Consider the following 16,503-nt stretch of genomic DNA (forward strand, 5'->3'; position numbering starts at 1 on the left):
CTGTTTATTGTGTATTACTAGAAACTGTAACATTGTGTTATGTTATTACAAAGCACTGATTATTATTTCATAATCATAATTAACTTGAGATTATGCCCCTCTAGATTGTTGGGAGTTGTTCTACTGTGTGGATTGTGACTGAAATTAATCGAGCTGCAGCAGAGAGAGAATCCTGGGAGATCCTGGAAAGTGCCAGTAGCTTCATGGGAAATGGTGGCCAGTGTCAGCGGATTCACTTTATCTGCACCAAATCGGATCTTATTGAAGATTTAAATGATCTGTAAGTGATTTAAGATAGAGTATATCCAACATGACACATGTGGCAGCCAAGATATCAACATAAATAAACACCAGCAAACACACACACAATTACAGGTAGTACCTGCAAAAGGCTTTTTAGTTCAGGTTTTCAAGGTCTGACATTGTAGCCCCCCTCAAACAAAACTGAGACAACTTATCTCCCACAATACCCCCCATCATCATAACAATATTGAAGATAATGATGTCCTGCAATCCCTAAACTGGACACTCTCCTCCCCCGGCTGTGCCTTGAAATTTTTTCAATGAAGATTACAAATACACAACTCAAGCAAACTGGCTGGGCAAACCCCCAGTATCGCCTTGCAAAGGTGAAAAGTATGTCGACTACCGTACCTGAATCCTGGTGAGTTTTGACCAGCCTGTCGCTGCACTTGTGCTTCTGCAGAGTTGCTCACTCAGTGTAAAGTTGGGCCAGCCTGCTTCAGTTTTCTCCATGAGTTGCCAACGGTGCATTGAGCTGGTGGCTGGTTTCAGTTTATTCAGGAACTAAACCAAATTTTTTATGGATGAAGATTATCATTCATTGTCCTTCAAGATCTCGATGAAAATATCTTCTAATCACAACACACCACTCTCATCTGCCCATATCTCTTCAGGCAGGTGAGACAGGCCCTTATTAAGATTTTATTAAGCTAATATAAACCTGGTATTAAGCCCGTAGCACATTTTCAGAAGACCCATAATAAATTAAACTAAATCAATATTTAGGGGTCCAAGCCCGAGTGGGCTGGGAACCCGCAAATGCAAGGCATCGCCCAAACTTTTTTTAGCTACATCGCAAAAACTGAAAAACCTATTTTAATTAACTCCTCCGAATCCGCATGAAACTTGGCACGGACCATCTCTGGACCAATCCGAACAAAGTTTTGTAGAGGGAATTTTGATCCGACAAAAAATCTCCCAATTACAAGCTAACAAATATTTGCGAAAACGCTAAAAACATGAAGTATAACATATCTCTGGCTTGGAAAGGCCATTCAACGCAAAACTTGATGACCTTATGTAGCATGCCCCCCCTGAGGGGCTGTGCAAAATTTGGTACAGTTAGCCCCTAGTTGGCGCTATTGAAAAAGAATCCCCTTGACTATATCTTCATTACCGCAAGTCCGATTCACACCAAATTTGGGTCAGTTCTTCCCCATGGGCCTCTGATCACACCTGGAAAAATTTTATTCAATCTGGATTCTAGGTGGCGCTATAATCGAAGCTGAAAGGCTGTGGAAAATCTACTTGAATTGAATAGGATTTCCAACCATGCCACATTTTACCTAGGTTTGGGATGGCGGCTCAACACCAAACTTGGGGTCCTTATGTGGCACGACCGCGGGGCACCTGGGCCGACTCGCGCGCCTTCCGCAGGGCCGGGGGGGTGGCTTGGCTTATTACTGATTTTTGTGACAAAGAAGTATGTGCTCCAATGATTCCATCACAGAAAATGAGAGTTGTAATTGTTGGAAACTCAAACTGCACCTCAACATATGTTGGCCTTATACAGATTGCCAGCCCAAATATATTTTTGGCATATCCATATTGTATACAGCTTCATATGAAATTTGATTGTGTGTCAGTCTGTATAATCTGGCTTATTATGCTTTTCTGTATTTTATGACTTATCTACAATATTACAATTTTGGATGTTCATGTTAAACATGGCCAAAGCTTCAAATAATGAGGTTAAAGTATTTTTTAAAAACCTCAGATTTGTTGTTTTTAACAGCTTTTTCTACTTATGGCTCCGTTTGACAACACACAGAGCTACACAGAGCCTGTGTTCCATATGGTCATTTGCTCCGCACAGCTAGCCTCAGTCTGTCTGTATCTGGTAACATACTCCAGGTCTTGGCCAATCAGAAGACAGTGGGCTTTGAGAGGGGGGCCTTAAAGAGAAAGGAACATCTACATCTTCATCTTATTGTTGGCTCTTATATATTGTCCATAGGGTGCACAGTCTCCTGTGTATCTATCTTTGAATGTGTAAACTTAACCGTCATTGCAGCTATCCTCCATGAAGTAGGAAAAAAAAAAAAACAGTGCGCAAGACCTGCCTGGCACGTAACAATAGAAATGCCCTGACTCTAATGAAATAGCTATATGTGAAAAGAAATTGATGAAACCATCATTGTGTAACTTTGATTAGCACCCAGTAGCTAGCTTGCAATGCATCCTGTTATGTATAGGCACTGCCACCATGGCTCTGCGAGCAGAAGAACTGTTTTTTCTGTCAATATAGCACACATTGAGGAATGTATTGCTTCAATTGACTAAATTTACCATCAACACTGACTGGCCACAGAAAAGGTACCAACTTTTCCCTTTTAAATATCTGATTTGCCTACCATCTGAACAAAGCCAGCGTACTGGCAGTTTCAACATCTTTCTTGTTTCACTTGACCTACTGCTACAAATGTGAGTTGATAACACACCTGCAAGCATGGCAGAAAATGCTCAGAAACCTAGATGTTTACATGCCATAGTATCCTCTTGCGAGATTACTACAGCTAGCATTTCCAGGTTTCTAAAACAGATATGTTGTATATAAGATAAGAGGGGAAAAAATGCAAAAATTGGATGAGGTGCCACTTACAAATACTTTTTTATAGTTCAGCAGCTGGTATTCGTGCTCTCATATTTAAAAGCAACATGCACACCAAGGACGAAGTGAGAAAAGAATTCAGCAAACTTAACCAGGTTAAGGTGAGTTTAAAGAGACACAAAGATTGTCTACAAATGCAATCCTGTCTTAAAATCATTCAAAACATTTTGTTTCCAGAAACACTTCAGTGATGACTGTTTCAAGTGTTTACTGTGAGCCCCAAGGAGTTTCTAAAGAAAAAACATCTAAACCCAGATGAAACAGGTAGGTGAAGTCTCCTTATGTCTGTTATATTTACAGTCGCACGAACAAATATGTGAACCCTTTGGATTTAGAAGATGAAGAAAACATACTTTATTAATCCTGCAAAGGGAAATTCAATGTTTTTTCACTCTGTTATTATTATACACACATGCACAAACAGGACCCATGGCATAGCAATAACACATGGAGAGATGTCAGAGTGAGGGGGCTGCCACTCAGTGCGGCACCTAGAGCAGTTAGGGGTTCAGGGGCTTGCTCAAGGCCACCTTCGGCAGTGCTCAAGCGATGAACTGGACATAATTGTGATGTGATTTTCATCTAAGTCACACAATAGACAAACACCATCTGCTTTGGATTTAATAACTGGTTGACCTCCTTTGGCAGCAATAACCTCAGCCAAACATTTCCTGTAGTTAGACCTGAACAACAGTAAGGAGGAATTTTGGACCATTCCTCTTAAAGGTTCAGTGTGTAATATTTCTGAGGATTCATTGACAGAAAGGTTCGATCCCTGGCTCCCCCTGGTTGCGTGTCGAAGTGTCCCTGGGCAAGATACTGAACCCCAAATTGCCCCTGGTGGCTATTCCGCCAGTGAGTGTGAGTGTTAGTTTCCGTTTGAGCACTTAGGCTCAGTGTATGAATGCGCTTTGAGTGGTCGAAAAGACTAGAAAGGCGCTATACAAGTACGGAGCATTAATTTGTATGATTTATACATTCATTCCACACAGACTGATATATTTCAAGTGTTCATTTCTTTTAATTTTGATGATTATAACTGAAAACAAATGAAAACCCAGAATCAGTATCTCAGTATAAATTAGAATATTTAGAAAATTTAGAAAATTAGAATATTGTGAAAAGGTTCAATATTGAAGACACCTGGTGCCACACTCTAATCAGCTAATTAACTCAAAACACCTGCAGAGGCCTTTAAATGGTCTCTCAGTCTAGTTCTGTAGGCTACACAATCATGGGGAAGACTGCTGACTTGACAGCTGTCCAAAAGACGACCATTGACTCCTTGCACAAGGAGGGCAAGAGTCCCAGAGTCTGGAGGAAGAGAGGAGAGGCACAGAATCCACGTTGCTTGAAGTCCAGTGTAAAGTTTCCACAGTCAGTGATAGTTTGGGGTGCCATCATCTGCTGGTGTTGGTCCACTGTGTTTTCTGAGGTCCAAGGTCAACGCAGCCGTCTACCAGGAAGTTTTAGAGCACTTCATGCTTCCTGCTGCTGACCAACTTTATGGAGATGCAGATTTCATTTTCCAACAGGACTTGGCACCTGCACACAGTGCCAAAGCTACCAGTACCTGGTTTAAGGACCATGGTATCCCTGTTCTTAATTGGCCAGCAAACTCGCCTGACCTTAACCCTATAGAAAATCTATGGGGTATTGTGAAGAGGAAGATGCGATACCCAGACCCAACAATGCAGAAGAGCTGAAGGCCACTATCAGAGCAACCTGGGCTCTCATAACACCTGAGCAGTGCCACAGACTGATGGACTCCATGCACGCCGCATTGCTGCAGTAATTCAGGCAAAAGGAGCCCCAACTAATATTGAGTGCTCATACTTTTCATGTTCATACTTTTCAGTTGGCCAACATTTCTAAAAATCCTTTTTTTGTATTGGTCTTAAGTAATATTCTAATTTTTGGAGATACTGAATTTGGGATTTTCATTAGTTGTCAGTTTTAATCATCACAATTAAATGAAATAAACATTTGAAATATCAGTCTGTGTGTAATGAATATAATATCCAAGTTTCACTTTTTGAATGGAATTACTGAAATAAATCAACTTTTTGATGATATTCTAATTATATGAACAGCACCTGTATGTTTTCAGTGGTGTGTAAAGACCCTGCATAATGAACCATTAAGTTTTTATTACCTTAGAATGAGCCATTTTTATCTACATAACCGAGGGCACCCCCTTCTATGGACATTGCCATATTTTGTCGTCATGTTTCTACAATAGCCGACAACGGACAAACAGCACTACAGAGCGCGTCATCATCAAGTGACATTTGGACAAATGAACGAACACGTGTTATTTAGCACGAGATTCGACAGCCTGTGGATCTTTATACCATGAAGCCAAAGGAGTTGGGACAGATACAAACAGCTGAGGGCAAAAAATCAGGGACATAATCGGCGTGGATTTTCCCAGATGGAAGGCTGTGATGTGGGACAGATGTTTTCAAAACGGATCTGAGGTTGTCTGTTTTCTGCTGGACAGGTAATTGAGTTAGTCGGACTTTAGCGATGCAAATTTAAGCTGTTGTTTGCAATGTTGGGGTAGTTACTCAAACTACTAGTTGCTTTTTTTGTTTGTTTTTCAAGTAATGCTCTACTTTACTAGTTACTCACTGCTGAAAGTAACTAGTGACTCTAAATACTATTGGATTACTGCATAACATCACCTGTGATGCACAATAACAATATATAGTTACACCTCGTATATGCTCTGATCAACACAAATCCTTATTACAATGAGGACATACATATCTAACCATTTTGCTACTATTACACTTGACAAAGGCTGAGGCTGTGTTTGCAACCTGACCTTTCTTTTCTCCGTGAGAAAGAAGAATTTAGAAAGTTGCGTGGCGCTACAGAGACCCCCCAGCTGCAGTAGTGCATTTGTTATGCTTAATATTCATCCAGCCAGAGGGAACGATCACAACCGTACTGGAGAGGTAGAGGCAGAGGGGCGGTGGAGCGTACAGGAGATCGAGGAGCGACCGGCCCGCTGCAGACGGTCGGTCATCGTTCCCTCTGGCTGGATGACGTCTGACGCTCCGCATGATCCATGATGATAGAGAAATACAGAGATTGTCAATAAAGTTTGCTGTCAACTCAAAATATCACAAATCATGCTTTTAGGGGGAGCTGATGTTTTATTAAGGGGTGCTAAACTCACCCTGGCTCCCCTGTAGTTCGCACCCTGGGCAGGAGTTTCTCCAATCTTTTGTCAGACAAACCCGTATTACTACTTCTTTGGCAGCTCTGCAATTTCTGCGTCCTCATGAACTGGCGCTGAAGTCAAAAGTGAAGTCAGAAAAACAAACACACAGGAAAAGGGACGTTTGATTTATTTTTCTCCCATTATGTGGATGGTTCCATAACCAGTATGCAAGTAACGCAATGATTTTGTTATTAGTAACATAATGTGATTACTGAAGTTATCAACAGTAACGCGTTACAGACAAAAGTAATCTGATTACAGTAACACGTTACCCCCAACACTGGTTGTTGATAGCTTTAGCTAGAACCTGGCCATAATCACAGAGAACCGTGGTGTGTTTCCCCTGTCAGTTTCTTATCTTGTTGGATTAATTTTATGTAGCCTTGTTGTTCTCCAGTGCTGTGGTTTGGCTTTTCTGGTTACATAAGTGATCAGTAATTGGCAATAAAACAGCATGGAAGCATCAGCCAGCTAAACTTTTACTGCTCTGGTAGAAAAAAACATGTAGTTGGATTAATTTCATGTAGTTATTCTCCAGTGCTGTGCTTTGGCTTGTGGTGTAAAATATGTAATTGATTAATTTCATGTAGTGACACTCTCCAGCGCTGTTTTGGCTTTGTCGTTAAGTTCATAAAACAATCAGCTGATCAGTAATGGGCAATAAAATGCAGCTTCCAGCATCTAAGCTCAGATCAGCCAGCTAAATCTTTACTGCTCTGGTAGAAAAATATTTGTTGGATTGTAATTTAATGTAGTTATTCTACAGCGCTCTGTTATGGCTTTGCAAGTGGAGCTCAGATCAGCTGCTAAACTTCTGTTGAGTACTGCCCTGGTGGAAAACATGTATTCATTTTACTGCTAATAGTGACACATAACATGAGTGTGCCTATCAAGTGACCAGTTTTTTATTTTTTTATAGTGCTTTGCAACTGTGTACACAATTATGTAATTTGTACTTTCACATGCTACACTCTACTTTGTGTTTCTGTTGTATTTTAATTTTTTTTTAAAAACATTTTGGTAAGATTTGAAGATTGCTTATCTAATAAATTAAGCAAAGTGAGAGGAGCATTGATCCTCACCAGCCAGTAATTCGCAACTCTCACCACTAGATGCCACTAAACTTACACACTGAACCGTTAACAAAAGTGTTTCAGTTAGGCAATATTCTTGGGATGTGTGGTGTGAATCACTCTTGAGGTCATGCCAAAGCATCTCAATTGGGTTGAGGTCAGGACTCTGACTGGGCTAATTCAGAATATGTATTTTCTTTGCTGAAGTTGATGTTGTTGATTTACTTCTGTGCTTCAGGTTGTTGTTCTGTTGTATCAACCATCTTCAGTTCCATAATCTGAGCTTCAGCTGGCAGACAGATGGCCTTACATTCTCCTACCAAATTTCTTGATAAACTTTGGAATTAATTTTTCCGTTGATGATAGCAACCCTTCAAGGCCCCGAGGTCTTGATGTTGGTGTGCTGTGCCTTTTTTTCCTTCACACATAGGGTTGTGTGTCCCTATCAAAGTACTGAACTTTGATTTCATCTGTCCACAGAATATTTTGCCAGTAGTGCTGTGGACATCCAGGTGCTCTTTTGTAAACTTCACACATGCAGCAATGTATTTTTTGGATAGCATTGGCTTCCTCGTGGTGAACTCCATTCTTGTTTAGTGTTTTACATATTGTAGAGTCAACAGAGATGTTAGCATATTCCAGAGATTTCTGTAAGTCTTCATCTGACATTCTAGGATCCTTCTTAAGCTCATTGAGTATTCTGCGCTGTGCTCGTGCAGTCATCTTTGCAGAATGGCCAATAGCAACAGTGCTGAACTTTCTCCATATGTAGACAATTTATCTTACCGTGCACTGATGAACATCAAGGGTTTTAGAGATACTTTTGTAACCCTTTCCAGCTTATACAAGTCAACAATTCTTAATCTTAGGTCTTCTGAGAGCTCTTTTGTTCAAGGCATGGCTCCCATCAGGCAATTCTTAATGAGAATAGCAAAATTAAAATTGGTGTAGGTTTTGTATAGGACAGGGCAGCTCTAAACAACACCTCCAATGTCATTTCATTGAATGGACTCCAGGTTGGCTGAAACCTAACTCTAATTAGCTTTTGGAAAAGTCATTAGCCTAGGGGTTCCAACACCTTTTCCACATTGTACTGGTATGAGCATTTCTGAAACTGCTGATCTACTGGGATTTTCAGGCACAACCATCTCTATGGTTTACAGAGAATATTCCAAGAAAGAGAAAATATCCAGTGAGTGGACGAAAATGCCTTGTTCATGTCAGAGGAGAATGGGCAGACTGGTTTGAGATGACAGAAAGGCAACAGTACCTCAAATAACTCGTTACAAGGTATGCAGATACCATCTCTGAACGTACAACATGTCAAACCTTGAAGCAGATGGGCTACAACAGCAGAAGGCACACTGGGTGCCACTCCTGTCAGCTGAGAACAAGAAACTGAGGCTATAATTGGAAAAACATTGCCTGGTCTGACTAGTGTCTTTCAGCTGTGACATTCAGATGGTAGATGCAGAATTTGGTTAACAACATGAAAGTATGGATCCATCCTGCCTTGTATCAGTGGTTCAGGGCAGATTTTCTTAGCTCACTTTGTGCCCATTAGCACCAGCTGAGGAGTGTTTAAATGCGACAGCCTACCTGAGTATTGTTGCTGAAAGTATGCCACAAAGAATTAAGGCGGCAAAAGGGGGGTCCAACCCAGTACTAGCAAGATGTACCTAATAATATGTAATTGTTTATGTGGTTTGTTTAAGCAGACTGTGTTGGTCTATTGTTGTAAAATAAATAATAATTAGTAATTTAGCTGACGTTTTATCCAAAGCGACTTACATTTGCCATATACTATGTCAGAGGTCACACGCCTCTGGAGCAACTAGAGGTTAATGAGTCCCTGAGCAAGACACTTAGTCAATGTTGCAGTGGTAATCAAACCCAGGTCTCCCACACCAAAGGCATGTATTGTAATATGTAAGGGAAACTGCTTTTTTTTCTTTACAGAAATACCCAAACTTCAGGAATTTCTGCAAAAGCTCAATGACCATCATTCAGAGACATTTAACTATGTGTCTGGAGCTCATGGGATTCTCTCTCTGATGCAAGGGGCCAAATCTAGAGAAGTTGTAAGATCAAGAAATAAACATCTGTCATTGTCTTTCAGTTATAATTATCATTAATATTGACAGGAAATAATGTTTACAATAAATAATTAAACTGAAGTAACCTTTGCTGAAATTCAGTGAAAACATGTTAAAGTTAAGTAAAAATAATTCTTAAATCCATTTGGAGTCAATTTTAGCTGTCAAATAAAGTAGAAATAAATACTGCCCAATCAGGCTGCATTATAGTTTCATTGCTTTAAATACTGAATGTGTTGTGCTTGATTTTAGGCTGACGAAAAAACAAAAGTATACACAGACCTTGAAGAAAAGCTGAGACATGAACTTGACAAAGTCAGAAAACCCATGGAAGAGGCTCATAAGGTTTTTGAAAAATGCCTGAGTGAGGGGGTTGAAACATCAGAAAGTTCATGTGTAAAAGTCTTGAGTCGTGTCTTAGAGCCTGTACGTATTTGAATTATAATTGCATCAAAACAACTGATTTTGCAATGCATGTGAAAATGTTAACTGCTAACTTATTTCTCTATGTTTTTCTGCGTTGTCTCAGAGATGGGTAAAAGGTGGTGCTTTTCACAAGATATTGAAGTGTGTTGTTAAGAACGGTGGCACCCACAAAGCAAAAGGAAGGAAACAAATAAACCTCAATGCAGAATTAGTTTCCCACCTGACCAACAGCATTGATGAGGAATTCAAGAAGGCCTTCCCGTAAGAAATGACTTAGCAAGGACATGAAACTCTTTGGATGGAAAAAATCTGTGAAATGCGATACATATGTACAAATTGCATTGTTAAAATACACTTGTCATTGCTTTCTTTATGAAACATTTCAACTTTTAACATGTTTCAGAAATGAAAGAAAACGTGAACCATTCAACGGGGTCATCAACACGTTTTCACTTGACACAGAGACGCTGATCAAAAGCACAAAGATGTCGAACTGCAACTGAAATTTCTCAAGACAGAGGTAAAAGATGAGAAAAATATCTGCAAGTCCATTATCAAGCTGTTTGTCTAAATCAAACATCTAGTTTGTGTTTGAGGACTGGAATGAAGACTAAACATTAAAAAATATATAAACAGTGGCTATTGAGCTACTTGAGTTATTAACATGTTCATGTACACTGTGTATGAATAATGCTATCAACATAGTAAATGTTGTTAACAATGCAGATAAACAGGTTGTGTTTCGAAAATCAGTTTTAATAATTTACTGATTTTCAGGTCAAATAACAAAGAAAAAAAGTTTTGAAAAACTGAAAGATTAGCTTAATTGGGATTACCTTGATTTTACTGTAATAACTATGTTGATGTATACTTTATTTTCTCTCTTTAAGGAAGAAAAATTAAGATAAAACTCAACAAAATCATCCGGGAGCGTAAGAAAAAAGTCTACAGCAGTCTGATGGCAACAATCGAGATGACCATGGAAAAGTGCTATACAAGTAAGATAGGAGATAAAGACATCTACAACCTGACACAATAATAATTTACATTTATCATGATTGTCTAGAAAACTGTAGTTGACAACAATTAATTTTTTTGTTGTAGAAGCAGCCGCATTTCGAGGAGCGGGTGTGCTGCAAAACATGAAGGACACTATTGAGAGACATGTTCATGATTCAAAGAACACCATGTTTGAGCAGGCTAAAGATGTTATGTTGAACCAGCTGAGAGACTTGAAGGTTTGTCACATCTCATAATACATATGATGATGATGATGATGATGATGATGATATAGTAAAATGTGTCACACTGCACATCTTCATCTTGATGTGTGATTGTATATGTCAATTATCTAAGACAGAAACATAATAAAGCATTTATAGCTGTTATCCAGTTTGAGCAGCCTGCTGAACACACATTTAAACAGTTAATTCATGTAGGATTCAGTTTATCTGTGGGAGTGAGACTTGATAAAGATTTTAATGCTGAATTAGGAGGAAATCCTGAAGATACTGGAGGAAACAATTCAGGAATCAATCGACCTGTCACTCAAGACAGATGCTGTCTCAATCCCAGGTAAAGGGAACATATCAAAATAAAAATATGATCACTAAAAATACTGTAAATATTTTATTAAAACTATTAATCACAAATTTCCAATAGTCGATTTATAGTGCACTCAATGTAAATGCTATGTTTTTGTTGTTTTTAGATGTTACAGCAGACCTTGAAATGGTGAAGAAATACCACAATGACAGGGAAAACAGATGAAGAAACACTAATTTGGTAAAACATTGTTAAAATGTAAACAGCCCTGATTATGAGCTATTCTGGATAATGCTAACAATGCTTTTAATTACACTAGTGCTGATCCACCTGGTCCAGCAGCTGCACCGTGACACGTGCAGGTACGTTTAGTGAAATTGATGATCCAAACCAAACATTCAAACAGATGATAGATGATGTGACAAGCCTACTGTTTGTCATTACTGTTCACAACCTCACTGTTTATTTTTCTGGTGGATGTTTTAGGTTTGCTCAGTGGGGAGAAACAGCAGAAGTCTGATTATCCACTGAAGCTCTCTGCGGTCACACAGTCAATCCTCTGGATTTGGTCTCATCCATTTTTATCAAGTTATTTCTGTCCTCTTTGAGTTTTGTTTTGATGTCTACTTTAAGATTATTTGTTGTGAATTATATGGAGGGATTTTAGATTTTTATTTGGGCGGGAACAACATTTTTGATCTTTAAAGGGGTAGTTTTCAGCGGCCACTAGAAGTGCGGTTTTAAGTTTGAACCAGGTGTGTGCTCGTATGCGTGCTCGCTTCAACTCATGGCACAGCATGTCGGCTGTGGCGCAGTGAGACTCCTGCATAATGGCACAGTACTCCCAGAAAAAAGGCAGTGTGACAGTGACTATAGACAAACAGGGAGAACAGACTGGAAACACAGGTAAACCCCTACTGCAACGTTACAGTAATAGTTTTATCAGCTGCAAGTTAAACTTATCCATGCTGGTTACATGATAACATTTACTGCATTTAGCTGACATGCTACATCAGCGTTAGCTTGCCTGCTGCTTTTCAGTAACTAACTTTACTTTTTTACCTGTGTATCTTTCAAAGGAGGTTCAGCAATGTCAACACAGCAAAATGTATTGGATGATAATGAAACGGTTAGTGAGCTGGAGTATTTTATATTATGTGGATCATGTTAGTTACAGAGACTCAGGCTGCTTCTGCCCTGCATCACTATAGGCTAGTAAACAAATTGCTCCACATTTGCACAACACTTTGACATAATACCAGTGGTACACAGGATAGTAATATGGGTCGTGTTAGCTGGTGAAGTAATCTGAAAAGCTAACGTGACTCTCTCCGTGGGTTTCTGGTGTGACTATTTTTACCCGACTTGTTTGGTCTGACAGGCTTCATTGCATAAACCTTTATTGTTATATTTATCCTTTACATGGAGTTTGTGTTGGAGTCAGTGTTTTGTGGTGTAAGTGGACTGCATGTAGTTAGCAACGGTGTTGTCGCTGTAGTCAGAGAGAGGCTCACAGAGCTGAATCCGATACGCTGTCCTCACATTTATAGCAGAATAGTGGCTGATGAAAACAACAGAGAAAACTGGCATATGCTTCATTTCTAAGTGAGTTTTGAGCCCATTGACAATAAGGCAATGAAAATTTATTGATAAGTAATTTAATTGAAAAACTACATATAGCCCCTAGCTTTTCAATTATATTACATATTAATAAATAAAATAAAATTTATTTCGTTAACATCCAATACATTTAGCTGTTCTCACATTGCTGAGCCTAATAGTAATATCAGTTACTGCAGCAGGTGAGCTTAAGCCAATGTATCACGTCTCCTAAATGCTGTAAATGTAACGTCATCATATAACGAGCATGGATCAGTTCAACCTCAAGATGATATAAAAATATTACTGTAACTTTGCAGTGGGAGTTTTCAGCACGTTGTGTTAAGGTGTCTCCCTGTCTGTCTATAGCTGCTGTTACACAGCCTTTTTTTCCCAGGGAGTATTATGCCAATATGTGGCTCGCTGCTGTGTCTTAGCCAGGAACATTGAAGTAACAGAGCCTGAACATGTCTGGAAAAAAGCCACAGCTGGCATGCCATTGTTTCCGTGTTGCGGTTGTGTTTTGGATTATGCTCGCTCATGAGTTCAAGTGAGCACGCGGACTTTTTGTTTTTAATGATATGTTTTTCATCTTCTAGAATGTATTTTCATGTTTTATCTTATATGTTCTTATTTTATTAGTTTAATTTTGGTTGATTGGGATGTGTGTGCTGCAATTTCAGTGCTTTTATGGGTGTCGTAGGTGGATTTGAATTTAGGCTTTTCAAAGAATGATCTTGAATGCTTTTTTTCTTCTTAACTAGAGCTCAACCGATTAATTGTTTTGCAGATCGGCGATATACTTGCAGATATACCTGCATCGGCATTTATAATAGCCAATATGACTATTAAAAAAGAGAAACAGAGTCAGATCCTTCCCTCATGTCGTGAGCGTTGCATAGTTTGCCCACCAGAGTGCGCACTGCAATATGCACTGATTCTAAATGCATACAATCAAAAACATGTGGTGCTTCAGTCAGTGCACAGCAACTGCCCACTACTCCCTTGAGGGATGGGTGAAATGCAGAGAATGAATTTCGCAATGTGTATATGTGACAATAAACTACCTTCTACATGTAAACTGTCAAATAAACCTAAATAAAGTTTGCTTTTGACTTAAAGTGCAACATGTATTTTGGCTTTTTTATCTTTTAAGTTGTAAAATTACCTTGAAGCTGCTCTAGGTTCTTCACCATCAGACTTGTTTTTACTTAAAACTCCTAGAAGACTTTACATGAATCTTTACATAAATAAAGTTTCCTGACACTAATCTACACTACATTACCAAACTATTTAGTAACATAAACCACAATAGCCATCTATTTGATGGGAAAAAACTTGCAGTAAATATATTGTAAATTTGTAATAAATGATACCATATCCCTTGATTCACACAGATTATATACTGTACATGTTGGCCAGATCTGGATTTTTGTTATGGTGCATTTTGTTAACAGTCATTTTCAGTTTCCAGTGGACTAAATACTAACTGGAAATGCAATTTGTGGAGAAATTGTGGTGTGAATGCTCGCTGTTAAAGGCTGACGCTAAACTGGATTGCTAACATTAAATTGTGTAAAATTTGGAATGATTCAAAGTTAAAAAAAATAATTTTCTATGGCCCTTCAGGACCTTCATGCAAGCTCTCACTTCAGCCTCTGTCTGTAGATGCTCCTGTCTCTTTAAGATACTGAAAGCTGAAATTAACTTGCAACACTGCAGAAAATGCAGAAGAGGTAAAATCAAATGCCTGAAGAAGCTCAAACGCACTGAAAGGCTGTAAGCTAAATTTTTTTGTCAAACCTGCAAGTTGAAATTAGTTACCTGAAAAGGCTGAAAGGTAAACATTTCAAAGAATGAAAGCTTTGTCTTACAAACTAAAATAATTGTCTGCAGGTAAATGTATTATAGGTGTATTGATGAGCAGTACAACTTAATCAAAAGAGAAAGTTATCTTTAATGTCTCACTTCAAATGTTTGCTTGTTGATCTGATGAAGGTATCTGACTGAAAATGTCATAAATGATTTCACCAACAGTAAGCAAGACAGTGCGCAGGAGTTTAACTTACTTTGAATCAAGTCTTGTCCTATTGAAATACATATTGTTGGCTGGCTACACAAAACCTCAAGGGGTTTATACTTATTAATTGATATGGGACTGGATTTATGTTTATCATCATGTAGCTCTGAGTAACTGGAGACACCTGAAACGAGTATACAGGTCTTTATTTTCCATACAAACACATCTTCTGCTTTCATGGCATATTAAAACAGGTACTGATGATGATATGATGTGATATGAGTAGTTTATGTATTTTTCTTTTTAAACACCACCATGTCCCTTAATCATAAAGATATCTGGAATTTTACAGCATTTAATGGCACTTTCCTCCTGCCTTTTCTCTGTCTCAGCTCTACCTTTTCTCTTTCTTTCGTTCCCCTGTGCATTTTCTCGGCCAGGCACTCTCACGCACTGACTGAACGCTGTGTTGATGTGTGTGTGTGCATGTGACCAGTTGCGTGTGATGACAGAGATCATACCATTGGCACTGCATGAGAGAGTGAAGTGTAATTTATACTTTTGCGTTGAATCGACGGCGTAAGCTACGCAGAGGCTACGCTGACATGCACCTCCTCAAAAATGTAACTACACGTAGAGTCGACACGGACCATAAGCACTGTGACTGGTCGGCTGGGAAGCCTCACAATGTCTCTGAGCCGACAGGAAGTGCCCCATGCTTTGTAGTAACTTTTACTAATGGCTAGGCTGTAACACGGTGGATCAATATATTTGACCGTCACAACCTGAGCGAAATGAGTGTGTGTATCAGAATGTGATCCATTCTGTCGAGTACAATTTTACCCCCATTTACGTTTGCGGAGCGCTAAACCGGAAGTTAGCCTGCTCGACCGACAAAAGTCAACACAGTGGATGCTGTAGCGCTACTGCCGACTAGCGTTTGGGGGTATAGTTGCAGAATGACGGATACACCAACGCATTAGTATAAATGCCTGGCTACGTGCGTAGATTCTCCTCCTTCTTAAAAAAGCTTGTTTTGTCATCGTTGCCACTAGATAAGTTGATAACTAACGGCAGACTAAAACAGCCCTCAAGCCACAGGGTCTCCCGGTGCACCGGTCAGTGAGTTTAATCTCTACGTCTTCTTGTTTACAGTGATGTCGGTCAAGACAATAGGCTTCACGAATGGACCAATGAGCAAACACTATGTGCTGGTAGTACTCATGGGAGTTGCAATGTCGTAGCGTCACATTGCAATTCATTTGCAATTGATAACAATACACAGCCAGAGAAGACAACTTTATTAATTTATCAGATTATCATGTATCTGTAAGAAAGGTTTATAAAGTTGACAGTTGCTCTGACTTGGATTTTTTAATGCAGAAATGAGTGTTTATTACACAAATTTGCAAGTGTTGCATGTACGTTTTGCAATCACAAAATCAATACTTCCTGTCGTAGGAATCATTAATTGTTTTCTTTCTTAGCAAATTGTTTGTGTGTTGAAAGTCTTCGTGTGTACATATCATTTATAACTTCCTGGTGCACTATAAAACAGCAGTTTGCTTACCATGGCACACACCCAAAACAGACAAATT

At 39.1% G+C, this 16,503-nt stretch overlaps 1 pseudogene; it reads left to right on the forward strand.

Moving 5' to 3' along the window:
* LOC119889739 overlaps window positions 1-14,006 on the forward strand; it is a 28,062-nt pseudogene extending 14,056 nt beyond the window's left edge.
* Window positions 14,007-16,503: the final 2,497 nt, after the last annotated feature.

The sequence above is a fragment of the Micropterus salmoides genome, unplaced genomic scaffold (assembly GCF_014851395.1).
Source record: "Micropterus salmoides isolate LMB-PRFRI ecotype aquatic unplaced genomic scaffold, ASM1485139v1 Ms_hic_scaffold_10, whole genome shotgun sequence".
Lineage (NCBI taxonomy): Eukaryota > Metazoa > Chordata > Actinopteri > Centrarchiformes > Centrarchidae > Micropterus > Micropterus salmoides.